Below are 18,449 nucleotides of genomic sequence, written 5' to 3'. Positions count from 1 at the left end.
CGTTTAAACTATAAGCTCCACTAACTCTGACTAAAAAAACCTTGGAATGAGTTTTATATGCTACATACCTATTTACAAAGTGATACAAAATTAGTTGGACCAACAAAAGGGTATCTACTACATAGTAAACAAATTTTAGAAAAAAATAACTTTGAAATGGTGATGAATAGTCCCAAGCTTATACATAAGTTCAGTCGAAATGGCTCCCTTAATTATTTGTTTAACTAGCAACTGTCAGAGTCTCTTTCGTACGAATTCGCAGCTGTTGCAGACAACTTTTTCCCTGTATATTCTCCCATTTACCGAATAATCACTTATAAATACTTGAAGGGCATACATATAGAATTAACCTCCCTTTTTACCTACCTTTATAGTTAGAAGTTAAGGGATGATTAAGCAGGTGATGACTTTAGGGCCAACAGATCTTGTCCCAAAAGTGCTCAAAATAACTGCAAAATACTTCAATCATAGTCCATTTACTCGTATGAACTTAAGTTAGAGCTGTATTTGAGATTAAGTTAAATCCAGGTTCACTTGCTTCAGTCTTAAAGTCAAGTCTGTTTCTATATAGTTCAGAGTTAGAAAACTAAAATAATAAAGTCCTGAGTTATTAGCCCATTACAAATATATATTACGTTAAATATTGATTGCAACCGTGTTATAAATAACCATTGATATTTCATTAATTTTCCCCAGATTTCCCAGAAAAGAAATTAAAAGAGGACATGTCCTACACGCATAAATATTTTCATAAAATATTTAAGTTGGACCCTGTTAATAATATAAATTATGTGAAACTTACTGGAATACAAGTGAGCGTAGATAGCAAAAATTTCTCACAAAGTATCTGTGATAAAGTGAAAGATATTCAAAAGATATTGTGAGTGTAAGGCGCAATGAATGTAATTCTAAGTTGATCTGATTCTGGGTTAATTTTAATTGCAGGTTTATATCTTTCCGAGTCCGTGTCACGGCGGAGTCCATATAGTTCCAAGTTCAACTAAAGTTTTTGTTATCATGGTACAGAGTACAAATGATTCTTAGTATAATACGAATTTGACTCCAGACTCCATTACAACAGCTCTGGCTGGGGCTTAATCCTGCTGAAAGCACTTTGATCTCAAGGAACTCTATTTTATAACTAGTTTCACTAACTTTTTTATTTTTTATTTCTATGAACACACAAAAAAAATCAAAGAAACTATGTCTATTTCAATAAACAATTTAATATTGATTCGCCTTCTAATACCACATAAACAAGAATTTATAATAGTACATAATATCAACTTATTTTTCCAAATCCTCCATAAATGTGAAAAACTACATAATTTAAAAAGGTGATCAACATAAAAAAAAGAAAAACAATTTAAAGATGAATGAAAATGTATATACAAAATAGAAGCTACATTTTATAAAATTATTTTGTTTGTGCTTTCGATATTGATGAAGGATAGAATTGATACTTTGTATGTGTTTTATAGATATTGGCAGATAAAACCTTACTATATCCATTGCCAATTTCTAAGAAGAACCAATAGAGTGGGAAATTTTCAGAGGTACTGCAATGTACCTTGTAGCCACCAACACAGCTCTTAAGGCCCTCTTTTCCTAATAAACTATTAGAATGGCTATCTGGCAAACCAAATGGCATATTAACCTATAAATATTTTGATTAATTACCTATCTAAGTCATTCAAATTAAGCGATAATAGTAGTTTGATCAGAGTCCACAAAAGCATGAATAACATTATTAAAAAGGAACCCAAAATCCTTAGAGGTGTATAAGTATTGCAATCTGAAATTGTTATGTAAATCTACGCCTACCTAATTCAAATAACTCTGCACCACCCTGTGCAATGTACATATTAGGGCTAATTCTTTAGCCAAAACAAATGTACACTTATTTATCTATTTTTTGCAAAAAGCAAGATGTTTAGACCTACGTATGTTATGTAAACATATGTATAATGACTTAGTCAATAACAATATAATAAACCAAAGTCTCAAGAACCTCGTAATCTATGAGTTTTGACAGTTTTATTAGAGTTTTTTTTTATTTTTTCCCCGTCTATTCTGGTGATTGCCGCCTAAAAAATACAACCATAAAAAGCCTACGATTCCTCAGTTGTCCAGTTGAATTCTTTTTTTGGTCAAGAAAGTGGGTGGAAGAGATAGAAAAAGAGAGACCAAATCAATACGAAAGAATCCAATTATTCAAAGTGATAATCCGACAGACTGCCAAGGATATTATAGTGATCAAAATATTTAAAAAGCAATAGTATGCAAGTGTCCCATTAAATTATGAATGTGTATGTACAAAAGGATAAGGGTTCTTTGATGCTCAAGGAAGCGGCAGTGGAATAATTAAGCCTGCCTCAGGGATTATCAGTTCATATAAACAACCCGTGTGTGGGGATACATTCTATTATATTAGAAAGGGTTCTTTGTGCTTAGAAATGCAGCGGGGCTGCAGTTTAAACTCCCTTGAGGCCCAATACTTCACCTGTACAATCTGAGAGCCGAGGTGTATTTTGGAATATTAGGAGGGGTTCTTGATACTCAAGGAAGTGGTGGTGGAAAAATTTAGCTTGACTTAGGCCCAGCAGTTCACCTGCACAACCCGTGGGCTGGGGTATATTATATAATATTAAAAGGATTCCTTGGTATCTTGAAACAAAGCGGCGGTGTTTAAACTGTATTTTGGCTCAGCACTTCACCTGTACTACCTGAGAGCGGAGTTTATTTCGGGATATTTGGAGGGTTACTTGATGCCCAGGAAAGTGTCTGTGAGATAGCGAGTTTGGCGTCTGACACAGAATAAAGGAACTACTTCTCGTCGCGTGTAAGAAGAGTGTCATTTAATGTCTATATATTAGTATACTTATTACTCATATTTATAGAAACAAAATGGGAATGATTCTTAAAATTATACAGCCTTTATTTTTTGTTTTATTTTAAGCAGAAGAGTTCTTAATTAAGTTTAATTTCTTAAAATCCTGGGTGATGCTAGGCAAACCTACTTTTAATTTAATTTAAAATCAAAATAGTTTTAGCTTAAATCTAAGTTTTTTCAAAACTTGCCCGGCCCATTTGAAAGATTTTGGCTAATTTTAGTATGAGCTCGGGAGATGAAATTAATTTTATATATAAAGCATAATATTTCACAATGTCGGTGACAGAATGCAACTTAGTCAAATGGTCACATAAATCCCAAAATAATCAATGACTTCGAAAATTTATGGACACTAATCTTATTTCAATTTAGTTGAACCACTTTTGACTTTTATTTATTGTTCTGAAAGAGATTTTGTTCAGGGCATTCACACAACTTCATACTAAAATTAGACAAAATTTAATGCTATTTCATTTTAAAAAATAGTGATCACTCTAAAGTAGATATAACTAATATATAAGAGTTTTGCATTGACCTGAATTTCAAGACTAAACAATTTCACCTCTTCTTATTACAGTTTTTATTTCCGTATAATTTCTTAAAGAGTCCACGATTTCCTCATTAAAGTGGGGAAGAAAAAAGCAGCAACCTGACCCCCAATTGTTTTTCTTCATCTCTTATTTCTACCCTATAACTTGTCTCAATGAAAAATGAGTAACAAATTTTTTTATTTTCTTACAGAGGCAACGAAAATAAATGACTCACGAAGTGAAAATGGTCTGTGAAAAGATGGAATTTAATAAGGCTGAATAAATATGCATGTAAATATATAGGGGTAATTTATTACCGGTAGCGTATAATTTTGCGGGGAACGAGTAAGAGACGTTTATGGTTTTATTTATTACCTCTGCCAACGAAGTTATACGGAGGTTATGCTTTTGCCTCTGTATGCTTGTTTTTCAATGTGAAGAGGTAAATGTCAACAACCAAGGTAGCCCAAAACATTAAAAATACTATAATCAACACTAACTTTGGAACATATTAAGGTACAGAGCTCAAATTGCTGTCATTATGTAAGTTTGATAAAAATGCTTCATATAGCAAAAAAATCCAAGGTCAAAGTAAAAAATTTTGTTTAAGAAAAATGAGCAAAGGGGGAGGTTTGCACACTACTAAGTGTCAATTCAAGTTTCTTAGAATATTGCAATCACATCTTCAAAATATTAACAATCTTTTTTTGTCAGCTGTAGATTATCTTTTTATCTTCCTTCTCATTAGTGTTCTGAACGTTGATTGATAGTAAGAAAATTAGCTGTTGATATGGTTTGAACAGAAAGAAATACATGGAGGGGACAAGATGCGCAAATGAATGAGCATTGGCATCAGCTGACAAAATATGGTTAAAATGATGTCACTTTGTTTTTCTTTTCTTAGATTAATAGTTGGCAATTCTAATTAATGAAATGATGGTGTAATTAAAAGTAAGTCAATCAACTTATTTCCTTTAGCCCATGTTTAAATCATAATACGACTTTATATCCAGAAAAAAAATAATAATTTGGCATACAAGTTTAATTTGTACATGGACCAGTGTCAAAGCAATCTATCCCAAAAGAAATTTCTAAAAAATTATGTTGTGGCACTCTTATCTCGATGTATTACTGTATGTTTGTTAAGGCCCTGTGTCACAGCTGACGTTTATCGCTTCAAACTTAAAACTTTAATCTGCTACAGTCTTTGTATGCCAATCTAAATCCCTTTGTTGTATGTTTATGAATAATTCACCTATAGTAGGATTACATTAGCCCTTGATACATTTCTTAAAATTAGCACAATCCTATCACTTTCAGTCATCTGTCATTTAATTTAGCATCTGTTATGCATGATAATAGTTTGAATGAAGGTTTTCAAAGTATGTATTATTGCCTTATAAACATGGTCAATATATGTTGATAATACCACCAATTTATGATACCGTCACTTAGGAAAGTTTTTTCTGATGGATGGCGTTTGCATTCGATTGAAGCGCATTTTTAAGGTTTAAAACGACATATCAAAGTTTAAGACCTATTACATCTCTTTATTCTATCAAATGAAGAATTGCTCAACAGTTGGGACGAATTAACCTACTATCATACATGTAATTTTAGATGCAAAGAAGATTGGGATGTGTGGGATATACGGTGTGTCCCAGCGAATCGTGAATGAAACTTTGAAAAGGTTTCATTGACATACTAAATCATTTACCAATTATTATTTTTTTTCATAATATCAAATGATAGAAGAATAAAAAAAAATCTAATGAAACACATTTCTTCATCAGACCAAGGACAACTGAAATGGTGGCAAAGAAACCCGTCAATCAGCGCTTCTAGACACGTGTATAAGTTATAACGAGATTATCCATTTCATCCCCTGTTCTAAGGGGCTCATTACCAAGATTAAAAAGCTAAAAGATGATAACAAGAGCCTTCAGAGGCCATAAAACTCAAAAGTGGCGCAAACACAACTGGGTAAATTTCTGGCCCAGGTCAATGTGGTCGCTGTCCTCAACTAACTGCGAACTTCTTGACTATGGTATCTGGGAAGCCATCGAAGGCAAGACTTTGCCACCTCCCATGTGAATGGGGATGACCTGAGGATGCCGTGAAGAAGAGGTGGACTGACATGTCGGAGGAAATCCTGAAAAAGACCTTCTAGGCCTAAGGTCAGTAGGCCAATGGTGGGACTTTGAGATTTTAATTGTTTTTATAAAGTATCATTGTCTTACAACTTGCACTTTTTGAGAATCTTGATCAAGTTGAGCTTGGGAAAAATTCAATCTTGATTCACAATGAAATATATACGGTGGTTATTCATTTCAGTATTATTCTTTTCAGCAAGGATATTTTCTATCCCTTTTTTTCAGAACAGCTTCTTCTTTTCAGCACCATAAAAATTTCTCTTATTTCTGTTAATTTTCAATGATGAACGAATACATGAATGCGATATTCATAACCTAAGCTATAGTTTTATCCATTTCACGATACATCATTTCCCAAAACAAGTCAAAATATTCCATATTTTGCTCATATTACAGATTAATGTCATAACAATCAGTTCTATTCTATTAAAAATTACGTTGTATTCCTAACTATAAAAAATATACAAACAAAGTCGATGTCAGTGAAAAATATTTTCCTAAAATTTAGCTCTGTAATGAGTTATGATATTTATATTTGACGGGAATTACCAGGATTTAAGATGCAAATATTGTTAAATGGCGTCGAAATAATACTATTCCAAAAAAAGCCCTTCAAAAAAAAACCTCCAAAAGAATTTATTTGACGGATTTTTAATTAATTTAATTAAAAAGCACGCTTATTTGAAAATATAAATATATACCTCAATAAATTAATATGAGTATAATATGAATATGGGTTTGGACGAAAAAAATAATAAATTAATACTGAACTTATAGGTTGTAAAAAAGCAAAGAAGATAATAAATTATATTGACGTACTATACATGGGTATTTTTCCTTGGGTCATAGTGGGTGGGTGTGACACCTTTTAATGGACTTTTTCCCTAAAAATTATATTTCCTAATAGATATTATATGCGTACGCTTGACTCAACTATCAGAGCATTAAATCACAATTTATTTTGAGGGGGGTGGGAAGTGATAGTACCTAATAATGTTATCTGGACAAGGCTATTATCTAATTACAACCCCGCGCCCAGTGAGTACAGGCGTTTTCCTTTTAAAGGAACTCCTCCTCTCTCTAAAGGCAAATTGCTCCTTGAATTAAACTTTAATTGTATCTACATACATAATATGGTCTGATGCATATAAGGGCAGTCAGAACCCTACATAAGTGACTAACGGAGTTGTAGATACAAATTATTTTGAGTTGTTTATAGAAATGAAAATGAGGCTCAATGTTTCAATTTCCTGCAATTCAAATTTATTAAATAAACTTGATCCAATTATTAATTTATTTTTTACAAAAATAACCACTTTTGAAATATAATAACAACTATATAAAAACTGTTGATTTGATGATAAGTTGATACACAGTCATGGTAACGGAGGTGTAATACTCGAGACTGTGCTTGATTCAGACTCAAAATCATGTGGAATCATAGTTGCTGTCATTTGGGTTTAGGGTTGTCTTGGAATAGCTGTCATTTTGACACAGAGTCGTATAAATACTCTTGCTCTTCAACTATGCTTATAGTTTCTATAATTTAAGTGTGAAGCAATATGGATTTTTCTTGTTTCGAATTGCAGCTAAATAAGAGAGAAAACCATTATTTAAAAAAAGATCCTTAATAATTTAAAAATTGAACCCATTTGAATATGTAAGTATATAATTAATTATATATGATGATTTGATATAAAGCTTAGGCAAACAATTCTTAATTTTTTTATTGCAATCAAAATTAAAAATTCATTGTATCTAATATATATTTGTGTTTAATAATTTGTTAACTTAGACTTTCCGTATTTGAGTCTGGACTCGAGTTATTTTTTATTGACTAGTACTGTATTTCGTCTTGGAAACGGTGGACTCATTTACGACTGGTGTTATGTCGGTCGTTGTTTGAGATTGAGGAATGCAGTCTTGTTCAGTTCAATCTTGGTCCAGTCCAGTTCAGTCTTTCATATCAATCCTAAAACTTATAAAGTTCGGTCTTAAATGACATTACTAAACTTTATTTATTTATTTTTTTTTTTTAATCAGATCTAGTACTTTTTGTACAAAGGGCCGGTCCTAAGACTCGACTGAACCAGACCGAATAAATAAGGACGGACACAACAGTATTTACGACTTTGCATTGTGATAAGGTGTTTCATGGTTGTATCCTTAGGGCCAAAGGCCACTGTTCCATATTTAAAAAAATTAAATAATGGTGTTGAAGTTAGGGAGAGTGTTGGGTAATCTGTTGAATGAAAGTTTTTCAAACATTCGTGTTACAAGAAGAATATTTACTTTCAAAGTCTTTTAGACGTTAACTAAAATATATACGGATTTAAATGATTAATTTTATTAAATGAAGTTACGGCCTATTTTTAAATAACAGCAAGAGCTCAATTACAAGAATAAGTGGAAACTCTTTAGTAGATTATTCTGTGATTCAAAATTAGAGGTGTTGGTTCATTAATGGAAAAAAATGATTAAATGTCATTTTGTGATATTAAATAATTACTCAGGTTGTTTTTTTTCCTTCATATTAACCCTTCTTTGGGGGGTGATTTAGTTGGGAGTGGTGGATTTCAATTACATTGGCATGTAATAGTTTTGCCCAAAACCAATTATCTATTGACGTAGTAAATACTTTTCCAGGAGAGCCAGTACAATGATCTGACGAATACAGCTAAAAAAAATTGTATTATACATATATATTTCTAGTATCACTAAAAAGTATAGTAAAAAACAACAGCAGACGCTCCTTTCTTGTTAAAACAAAAGTTGATCTATGTACTAAAAAGAAAAAACCACATTACATATGTGATAATTTAAAAATAATCAAACTCGATAGAGCTTAAAAAATTCGTGTATTATCCTAACAAAAACTTGTCTTGAAACAAAACTCAGAAACTACTACTCAATCAAACTCGAAAATTTTAACAAAAATCCAATCTTTTTTTTTCATGTTTTGGATTGGTCTATCTCCTTTTTTAGGTCGGTTTCTGAATGGAAATTCTAAATGTTCTAGAAATATCGACGGTTCACATTTAGAAAGTATTTCCATTGCTTTATTTATTAAAAAAACCTCCTGGATTCGATCTTGACAGAAAAAAGTACAAAATTAAATATTATTTTTTAAGGTGTAGATATCTAATTTGAATTTTGAGCAACAGTTTTTTTACTCTCTCAATTCCATTTTCCATTTGTTTGGATCACTATCAGTTACATTCATGTACCCCCAACATACCTACAATCTACATAGATACCTAATATCAAAGATAAGAAAAAATAATAATAGGAGCAGTTATCTACGTAGTTAACCGTCCGACTTCACAGTATGACAATAATGAGATAATTTCAAGCAAACTCAATAATAATAACACGGGCTAATCAGATCTTTTATTTTGATCATAATATAATTAAGAGATATGGATATAGGAAGGAAGGAGGGTGCATATCCCACTGATGAAAATACCAGATCAACTCTACATAAAGTCAAATCACTAAATAATTAAATTACACTCTACCTATGAAGGAGAGAGAAAGAAAGAAAATCCGTTGCATTAATTGAAGACATAAAAACAGTTTGTAAGTTAAAAATAAAATATGCGTATTATGATTTCTTTTTGCTTTTATTTCAAATATAATTAAACAGTTTAACAACTATATTAGGGATTATCTTACGTGTATTATATTCTCAGTTATTTGCAAGTGAAAAATTCTAAAAAGCCCCGGCTTCAATTATCATTCTTATCCCTACCCAGATTGAGATTTGTGCCCGTGCAATTTATTTGCACAAAGTTCCACAAAAAGTAAGGACTGACTAGTAGTAACACTATCATTACGTAAAATGTTGTCGGTTTCTATTCAGGTCTTTCATTTAAATCAATATGGTTTGCAGCTTGGATAAGATGCGTAAAATACTAGACCGATGTTAGTGAATTGGTAACTCACGATAATGAAAATATATTATTTGTCCAATCCATCTAGGCCTTCGAAAATAATAAAAGTTGTAAAAGACGAGGTTATTAATGTTTTGAACGCCGATGTGAATTATATCTTGTTAAGCTGTAAGCATTGATATACTATTATATGAAGATTAATTCTACAGTTAGGAAGAATTGGCTAACTATTTACAAGTGATGGGACAATTCCAAAAACATCCCGATGCCGAATACAATGCGATTATAGTAAAAAATTCCATATGATAATTCTTTAATATTTAAAATATTAGTTAAAAAATGTAATTTTCCTATCAGAGCCATAGACATTATTTAAATTCAAATATAAAATTTTGGAAAAATTTCAAATGTACAACTTCATATTTAAAAATTTTTCAAATATTCACAACTATTTACAAAAAAATCCAAAAACTCATTGCTATTCTCAAAAAGTTTTGGAGAAAAATTTCCAAAATCCATAGCTGTTCACGAAAAATATTTTTAAAAAAATAAACATTCAAATATTAAATTTTTGGTAAAATGATTTCAAAAATCGTAGTTGGTCTCAAAAAAATTTCAAAAATTTAATTTCTAATGTAATATTTTTGATCAAAAAATTCAAGTATTAATTGGTTAGGAAAAAAATTTCAACCATTTAACAATTTTCATACTTTAACTTCTTGAAAAAAAAAATTAAATAAACAATTTTCCTATAAAAAAACAGAAAATCCTTAACTTTTTTTTTTTTTTTGGGGGATTGATTTTCGGTTTTTTCCGGATTCATCCTTGAGGGATCCTTTTTAGACCAATTCGGGCCGATATTTATTTTAATTTTACAAACATAAATTAAATCACGGACCAAATTATTCGATCTAAGGTCTGGATCGATTATACCTAGTTGGATTTATATATGAAACAATTTAAACTCGATATGCCCTGCTGATATTCATAATTTGGAAGCATTTATAACGTCATCAACAATTCATCTATAAAATTGGTCTAGAGCCTTAACCAAATTTTAAATTAAACCAATAAAGAGTGAGGGTTTTTAATGAGACCGATTTAAGCCGAATTATATTATGTGACCGATCCAGACCAAACTTTTTTGAGTGATCGAATTAGTTCGGTAATGATGTCCTTTTGGAAATCGGAGTTTTAGTTTAAAACAGCTTATTACTTATTTTTATTTTTTAAAAAGAATAAATTATGAAATGGACATGAAGTATCAAGTGAGATGTATGAATCGACAGCTGACAACCAAATACATACGATATTTTTTTGTTAGCAAGGTAACACCGTGGTAAACGTGTAAAGGTATATATTTTTCAAAGTAACTTTTGTCAAATTAATTGACAAGAAAAGATTTTCTTTAATTTCATATTAATAATAATAGTATCATTTATTCCTTAGTTCTAACTACGACCAAAATAGCCTTAGTTAAAGGAGATAAGAAATCAAATATTATGACAAGCCTCATCATTTTCCTTGATAAAGAGCACACAATGTGGAGTACAAACATATGTAGTAAGCCCTGAAATGTACGTGAACTTATGTAGGTATATTGTCTAAAGGACGATGATATATATATATTTTTTTTAAATTGGAGACAATCTTTATTCTTTCTTTTTTCTTCTGTATAGGTACATATTATACTTGTAAGATGTTAGGCACTGATAAGACCTAGAAGAAAAATAAGTTATTCACTTGGTGTTGTTGCGTTATTTATACCGTTGCTCCTTATTTAAATTTGTCTGTAGATTTAATTCAAGAAGTTTCATTTTTCAAAAGAGCTATTGAAATTAATCAAAAAATAAATAAAAAATAACACACACATAATATTATGTATTTTGATCTCTCTTATTATTCATTCAAAGAATAAGAAAGAAAGAAAAAGAGTTGAGAATCAAAGTTTCTTTCTTTGTGGAGGGTTTTTAATCTTTAAAGAAAAAAAAGAAAAAAGACTAGACTTTTTTCAAGATCAAGTAAAATTTGTACTTTAACATGAATTTATGTAGAGATAAAGGTTATTATTAAGGTCATAAAAGCCAAGGTATAAGTATTTTTTAGTACTTAAATGTCCATTGCATTGGTTTTCGATTCAGAGGTGGGACAATTCATCATAAGTCCTTGAATATTTTTATCGAGACCAGTTCAAGGGTTCCTCGGATTTCTTTCGAGCTCAATTTCAAGTCATCTGAAAATAAAATATACTTGAAACAGTACTTTATAACTTTATAATATAATAAATTTAAATGACTTTTGGATCCAAGTCGATTTGCGAGTCTTAGCTTTCGAAAACAAGTCAAGTTTAGTGTCTTTGATTGTGTGATCGATTCGAGTCCCAAGTTTCAAGTCCATGGTTTTCATTAATAAAAAAGTATTTTCACAATAAGTAGGTTTTCATGAACAGCTTAAATCTCTCCCCTTATTAGCGTTATTGTCGTTTATCAATTGAACTCGAGTTGAATCTTGTTAAGCAGTGAGCTATAAACAATTAACATAGTACACGGACACTCTGCTGAGTAACCATTTTGTCAAACGGACACATTGCCAAAAAAATAATGAATATTTTTGATGATGATTCGGGCTGCAATGCTATGTAGCTATTGAAATGATTATGTGTCCATTAACTAATTTTATTCTCTGACTCTATAATTATGGAGATGTGAATGAGAAATTTATACCATTCAAGGAGCAAAAGTACCTGGAAAACGAAATACGATAAATAATCACACAAGACATCCAAACATTGATAGCTGACGACAAGATACACTCTATATTTTGTGTAAGCGAGGTAATATCGTAATTTATTGGTGCGATTGTCATGATTTTTGTTACGACGGTTCTATTAGAAGTTAGAGCAAATTATTGAAGCAAATTCATAATGAAATGAATTAAGTATTAATTAATCAAACTTAATCAGTGCAATTCGTGGCGAGTAATTACGCATTTTATCTTTAAAAATTGGATTAGCATAAATGAGAATCTTAATTACATAGTATTACATTATGAATCATCTTCAAATATATTTATTAATTTTTTCGGCAAAGTGTCCTAGAAACAATGACCACATCCCTTCGACTAAGGATCTTTTTCAATGATCTAAATACACTTAGTTTTGATATAGGAAAAATATTAACAAAAATGAAGCATAGCTTGAAGCCTCAATTTCTAAGACTATAATTCCAAATCCTTATTATACGAGGCGTGCTCAAAAAGTAAGGTAGCTTTTCAAATTTCGCAGTCTATGTATATTTGGCATGCTAGATTTTTATGTTCGTACACTCGAAAAAGAGCATATATTTATTTGTTTTAAGCCATATAATATGTTTAGTTTGTTTGTGAGAGGCATAATGGTTAGAAGTATTTTGCGTGTTCGGCGATTTTTTGTTATACGTCCTGGGCTCTTCCATTTCGACGATTGGGCTTTGGTTTCGATATCATGGCCATGTAACTATGATTCGTCACCAGTTATAGCCGTTTTGAGTAAATCAGGATATTCATTGATGTCTGTCAACAGCTCTGTAGCGGTGCTCATGCAATGATTATTTTTCTCAAAAATTAAGCAGTTTCGGAATAAACTTCTCTGACACTTGTCTCATGCCCAAAAAATTCAAAAATATAGATGGCAAGAGCCAACGGATATGTCAATATCCTCAGCAATTTTCTTCAGTGTTTCAATCTTTTCAACGTGCTTGGGCGTCCAGAGCGAGGCTTGACATTGGCATCATCCCAGACATTTTGGAAGAGTTTGTGTCTCTTATATACATTTTTTTTTTACTCAGAACAGTTTCACTGTATGCCACTGTCACCATTTCAAGTGTTTTCTGAGCACTTAATTTCATTTTTTAAGCAAAATTCTTTAATCAAAAATACTTCTAACCATTTTGCCTCTCAAAAAGGACACTAAACATATTATATAGCCTTAAATAATAATTATATGTTCTTTTTCGAATGTATTAACATACAAAAATCTAGCAGACTAAATATATGTTGCTTGCAAAAATTTGTAAAGTCACCTTACTGTTTGAATACACCTCGTATACAATATATGTAACTGTCCAAACAAGTAATTCACATATTACATAAACGATAAATTCATGTTTTAGTGTGCAATTATTATCAGGGGAATAAGTGTACATTTTTGCCTTAATATACCGAATGTGACCGGACTTTGACGTTAAAACTTTGAGACCGATACGTTTCTTAACTATTAATTCTAATAAGACGTTGACTCATTAAAAAAGAGTATAACTCTTAATGTCAAAAAGGAAAAAGAGACGAACTCAAAGAAATGTTACATATATGTAGACTGACCTGGGACAATATGGGTCTCATTTATATCTCTCGGCGACTGTAGTTACTTCTTAGTTATATCTTTCATTGTAACAATTTTAACAATTAGAAACAATGGAACTTATCTTTTCCGACTGTATTATAGAAATAATAAAAGATACAAGTATTATTTGAATACTACATATACATATACAAAAAGATAGTCGAAATGTATTAAAATAAAGATAGATAAACTGATTTTTATGTGACAAACAGAAATGAAAACAAAAAAACCCGACACACACTCACTTTTTGAAGAGTTCTTGTTTGCCTTATTTAAAACTATAACATGGAATATACATAAACGTTTATTTATAGACCTTCTCAATAGATCTAAAAAAATACATACATTGTATTCGGCATTTAAAAAGTATACATATAATATAAAGAACGCATATTGTACCTTTTGACTAAGAAAATCTATTCTTATAAATAAAACGAAAAAAACTCAAAATTTGCAAGGATTTGTAATCTGCTATTATCATATATATTATTTCCTAATCTTTCCTTCCAAAAGAGAAAGAAAAAATGCCATATAATAACGAATCAGTTGTAATTAGTAGTATTGATTTCAGTTTTGAAATCCAATACTTGTTTGAGAACGTTATTAATTTTGTAAGGCCAAAATAATTCGTTCTGGAGTAGTCTAGTAGTTAAAATTCGATTTTGATTGATCCCATGAAAAATGAGTATCGCTAAAAAAGTTTTTTATGGAAAATAAGTATAATTAAATTACTTTATTAAAAGAAAAAATCATTTGCTGTTTTAACGTGGCAGTGGTTACAGAAAGACGTCATTCTACGATTCAACTTTTGGTCTAAATCACTTGAAGCCGAACAAATAAAATTATGCCACAAAACTACAAAGTAATTAGTCAATTACGTCATTCGTTTCATGTATTTTTTTAATAGCAGGGATATGTTTACTACTTATTAAGAATTATTTTTAAACTTAAAGCTACAGTGATCCCCTTCCTAACCCCTTCCCCATGACTGGCCCAATAAATCAACATTTAGGACACTAATAAAAAGGAAAAACATTACAAAATATTCACATAGTAAGTTTTGATGTATTCTTGACACGATGGTATTTTGAACAGGGGATCAAATACAGTGCCGATTTTAGGACGATGGTATTAGATTTAGACCCTGTCATTTAACATAAAAATTGGAGTCTTACATTTTATCTGTGCCTCAGACATAACTCAAGATAAAAACGACCTTACCGGATGCAATAATTTAATTGGATCCGTTTATTAAAGTGTTAAGGCCAATCATAGCCAATGCCCCTCCCATTTCAGTGTCCATGGTCATGAGTCATATGCTACACTTACAAACCTTACAACATCAAAAATAACTATGCCCTTTGTTGCCAGCTTGCGATATCTTTGAAATTTCTATATTATTAATAGTGATGAAAATCGATTTGGGCATGTTAAAAAAAATGGGAAAATCAAGATGATAACACTGGCATTTTGGATAATGTTTTGGAGGAGAGCAGCTCAGCTGTCATGCCATCAGCTACAATCTGCTGTGACAAGGGAGGAGGGACAAAAGTAATAAACCAGGTAGGTGGCAAGAATGACTTCGATGTTGATCCTCAATTCTACACTGAGACCGACAAGGACTGACAACTACAAATCCTCAAGGTTACTTACTCTCCGTGTTTTATAAGCGCACAAGAATATTCAATCAGGTTCTGAATATGATTGAATGCAGTAGGAAATAAAGTTCACTACTAAGAAGTTAAATAATAATGGCAACAGGTATAGGAAAAATCATTCTTCAGAATACCAATTTTAAAAAAACGGGGGAACTAAAAATTACACGCAATTTATATCATAACTTATTAGTATCCTCAACGTTGATAGTTTGATCTTCAATTACGAGAACTTTTTGTTAAGCAATGAATTACTCCAACAGTTGGGAAAAATTGTCCACCTACCTTATAAATTTGGGCTTTTGTTGCTTCTTTTTTCAATGGAAAAGTTGAGAGATACAATCAGGATAATATCAGCAAGTAATTTATGAACAATATATCAATATTAGAAATATAGATTGAATAACGATTTGTAATTATGTTGAGCTGAACTTTAATATTTTAAGTTTATAGTAATATGTATTAGTTTACCTATATAATACTATTTACTAAATAATGTAACATATTATATTATCTCAATTTTTGGCACACAAACTCAAATTCATATGAGATTAAGTGTGAAAAAAAATTTCAACGTCACTTTAATGTTTTATTCCCGGACCCTACTTTTTCTTGTATATTTTTTAATCCAAACAATCTTCCCTCTTGGTATTTGGTATTTAACTATTTTGAAGTGTGAGAATTCCAAAAATGAAGTCAAAAGTAGAATATTTAAATTTCTTATGATCTTGATTGTGATTTGAAAAAAAAATCAAAATACACAAGCATGTACTTGATCAAGAATTTAAGAAATGCCTAACTCCACTGAATATGAAAATTTGACAACATGTTTTACATATGTAAGGGTACCACTGAGTTAAAAATTGTGTTTGCTGTTTTTATCATAGCTTCCTGGGTAGGATCTCAATGTTAAGTTACTTTTCTCCCGGAAATTTGGTCAATTTTACATATGTGTTTATATCTTCAACTTATTTTATGATTTAAATAGACTAACATAAGAAAACTGAACAACAGTCATTCATAATATTGATTAGAAGTTGACAAATTTAAAAATAAATAAAAGTAGTTTATAGTAATATCACTTGCTTATAAAGTTGGATATAATTTCAAAAATAGTCTGTTCATTCTTTTTTCGACTTGGAACTGTCGACATTTCGCTCTTGTAGCTGCTGTTATCACAATGGTTTCTCTAGCCCCTAATATATAAGTATAATAGTTATTATAAATCATTTAAATATAAACTTTATTAAACTATCATAACTGGATAGCACAGTTTAGCCCTGAATTTAAGATATTTTTTTCCCTGGATCAAGGATAAATATTGTTTCTATTCTGCAACAGTTCCAATCATCTAGTGTGGATTTATATATTTTAAAAAAATGGGATAATTTGATTAAAGTAATAATAGAGGACATTTACAGAGCATAATTAATTTAAAGTCATATTTTTGTTACAAAGGCTTTTCTTATAAATTTAATGAGATGACATGTATGTTGTATATAATTAATGATCATTTGAAAGATCCATCAATACTCTGTCCCTAATGAAGCAATAATAATACCTAATGAAAAAAAAAATATTTTTCGGAGATTTTCTTTCATATTTTTTTTTTTCCTTTTTCAATACTAATTACAACTAAAACTCAAACTAAGATAACATTTAAAAAAAAAACTGTCCTAACTTGGTTTATGATCAGTTAGTTACTTTTAATAACCCGCACAAGTCTGACACAGAGGAAGAAGAACTCTCCTCACTAACTGATTTGAGGAGAAAAAATAAAATAAATAAATAAATGACCCACAGATAAGACAAGAAAATAGATTAATTTATTTTAAGTCACGTTAGTTTTAGGTTTTGTGTTGTTGTTCTTTTTTTGGTTTTTTTTTTTGTTAGTAAATTCGTCTTGCTTATATATGTTACAAAACAAACATGTTTGACGTAGATGTGTTGTTATGTGAGTTGAAATTAATTAAATTGTCTCTTTACATATTTCTTATATCACTGAGTTTCTCACTGTATAATAAGTTATTTTTAATTATATTAATCTAGAATTATTTTTTGTTAAAAGAAAATAAAGTTTAATTTATTTACACGTCGTTGCAATAGGGCATGAACGAGCAATAAAAAAACTCTCCACGAGGTGGTATGATGAAAGTATATAGTTTGTCGTTTAAAAATAGTTGTTTACGAAAATGGCCCATGCTTCAAATAATTATTACAGCGCCCTCTAGGTACGCAACATACATCCATAGTTAGGTATGTTAAACGAATATAAAAAATTATATTTGAACAGAATAATGAACGTCCTTTGATGGTTAAATTCCTCTCGATTTCAGTTAACGCCAATATTTCCTAAATTCATTGGACAACGACGAAGTAATTTCAATTTTTCAACATAAACTATGACTTACTTATCTTTCGAATTGATTGAAAGCGGATGAAAGTAGTATAATTACTGTCAAATCTGGATTTGCCATGTCAAGCAATATGGATCTTAATTCGAAGATAGAGTCGATCAGTAAGTAAGTGCTCTCCCATTTTGTTGATTGATCTAATATTGCGTTCTTCAAAAAATAATAACAATATACATATTGGGAGTGAATATGACGTCATAAAATCCTAAAGTAGTACATCTTTATTTAGCCTTTCCAACTCCAACTGAGTAAAACTCTACGACTTCTAATCATTTGACTTTTACTCCTAGCAAATATATGAGTTTCGAACTCCGACTTCAACTTAAATCAACAACCCTGGTATTAACTATGTAAATAAGAATGTACAATATCATATTTTTAATACATATTTGGTTTTGAGATATAATAAAGTTCTCATTTTGATATCCACTACAGGAAAATATAGTTTATTCATTTTTCTTAATATTAATTAAAAAATGGTATTTTATTTCAAAAATGTTTGATAGTTTAATCTCCCAAGATGTTCGACATCA

At 30.4% G+C, this 18,449-nt stretch overlaps 1 long non-coding RNA gene across 2 annotated transcripts; it reads right to left on the bottom strand.

The window, feature by feature from the left end:
• Nucleotides 1-6,829: 6,829 nt before the first annotated feature.
• Nucleotides 6,830-13,939, bottom strand: LOC121113817 (uncharacterized). Of its 2 annotated transcripts, none has more exons than XR_005863116.2 (3): nt 13,826-13,939; nt 11,579-12,212; nt 6,830-7,165 (listed from the first exon to the last, which is right to left on the bottom strand). It is a non-coding gene; the product is annotated as an uncharacterized lncRNA (long non-coding RNA). The 2 variants fall into 2 exon arrangements; XR_011779046.1 differs by lacking the exon at nt 6,830-7,165 and adding an exon at nt 10,810-11,298.
• Nucleotides 13,940-18,449: the final 4,510 nt, after the last annotated feature.

This window comes from Lepeophtheirus salmonis, chromosome 2 (assembly GCF_016086655.4).
Source record: "Lepeophtheirus salmonis chromosome 2, UVic_Lsal_1.4, whole genome shotgun sequence".
Classification (NCBI taxonomy): domain Eukaryota; kingdom Metazoa; phylum Arthropoda; class Copepoda; order Siphonostomatoida; family Caligidae; genus Lepeophtheirus; species Lepeophtheirus salmonis.
Note: the sequence above shows the minus strand (reverse complement) of the source record. Positions and strands in the feature narration are given on the sequence as shown.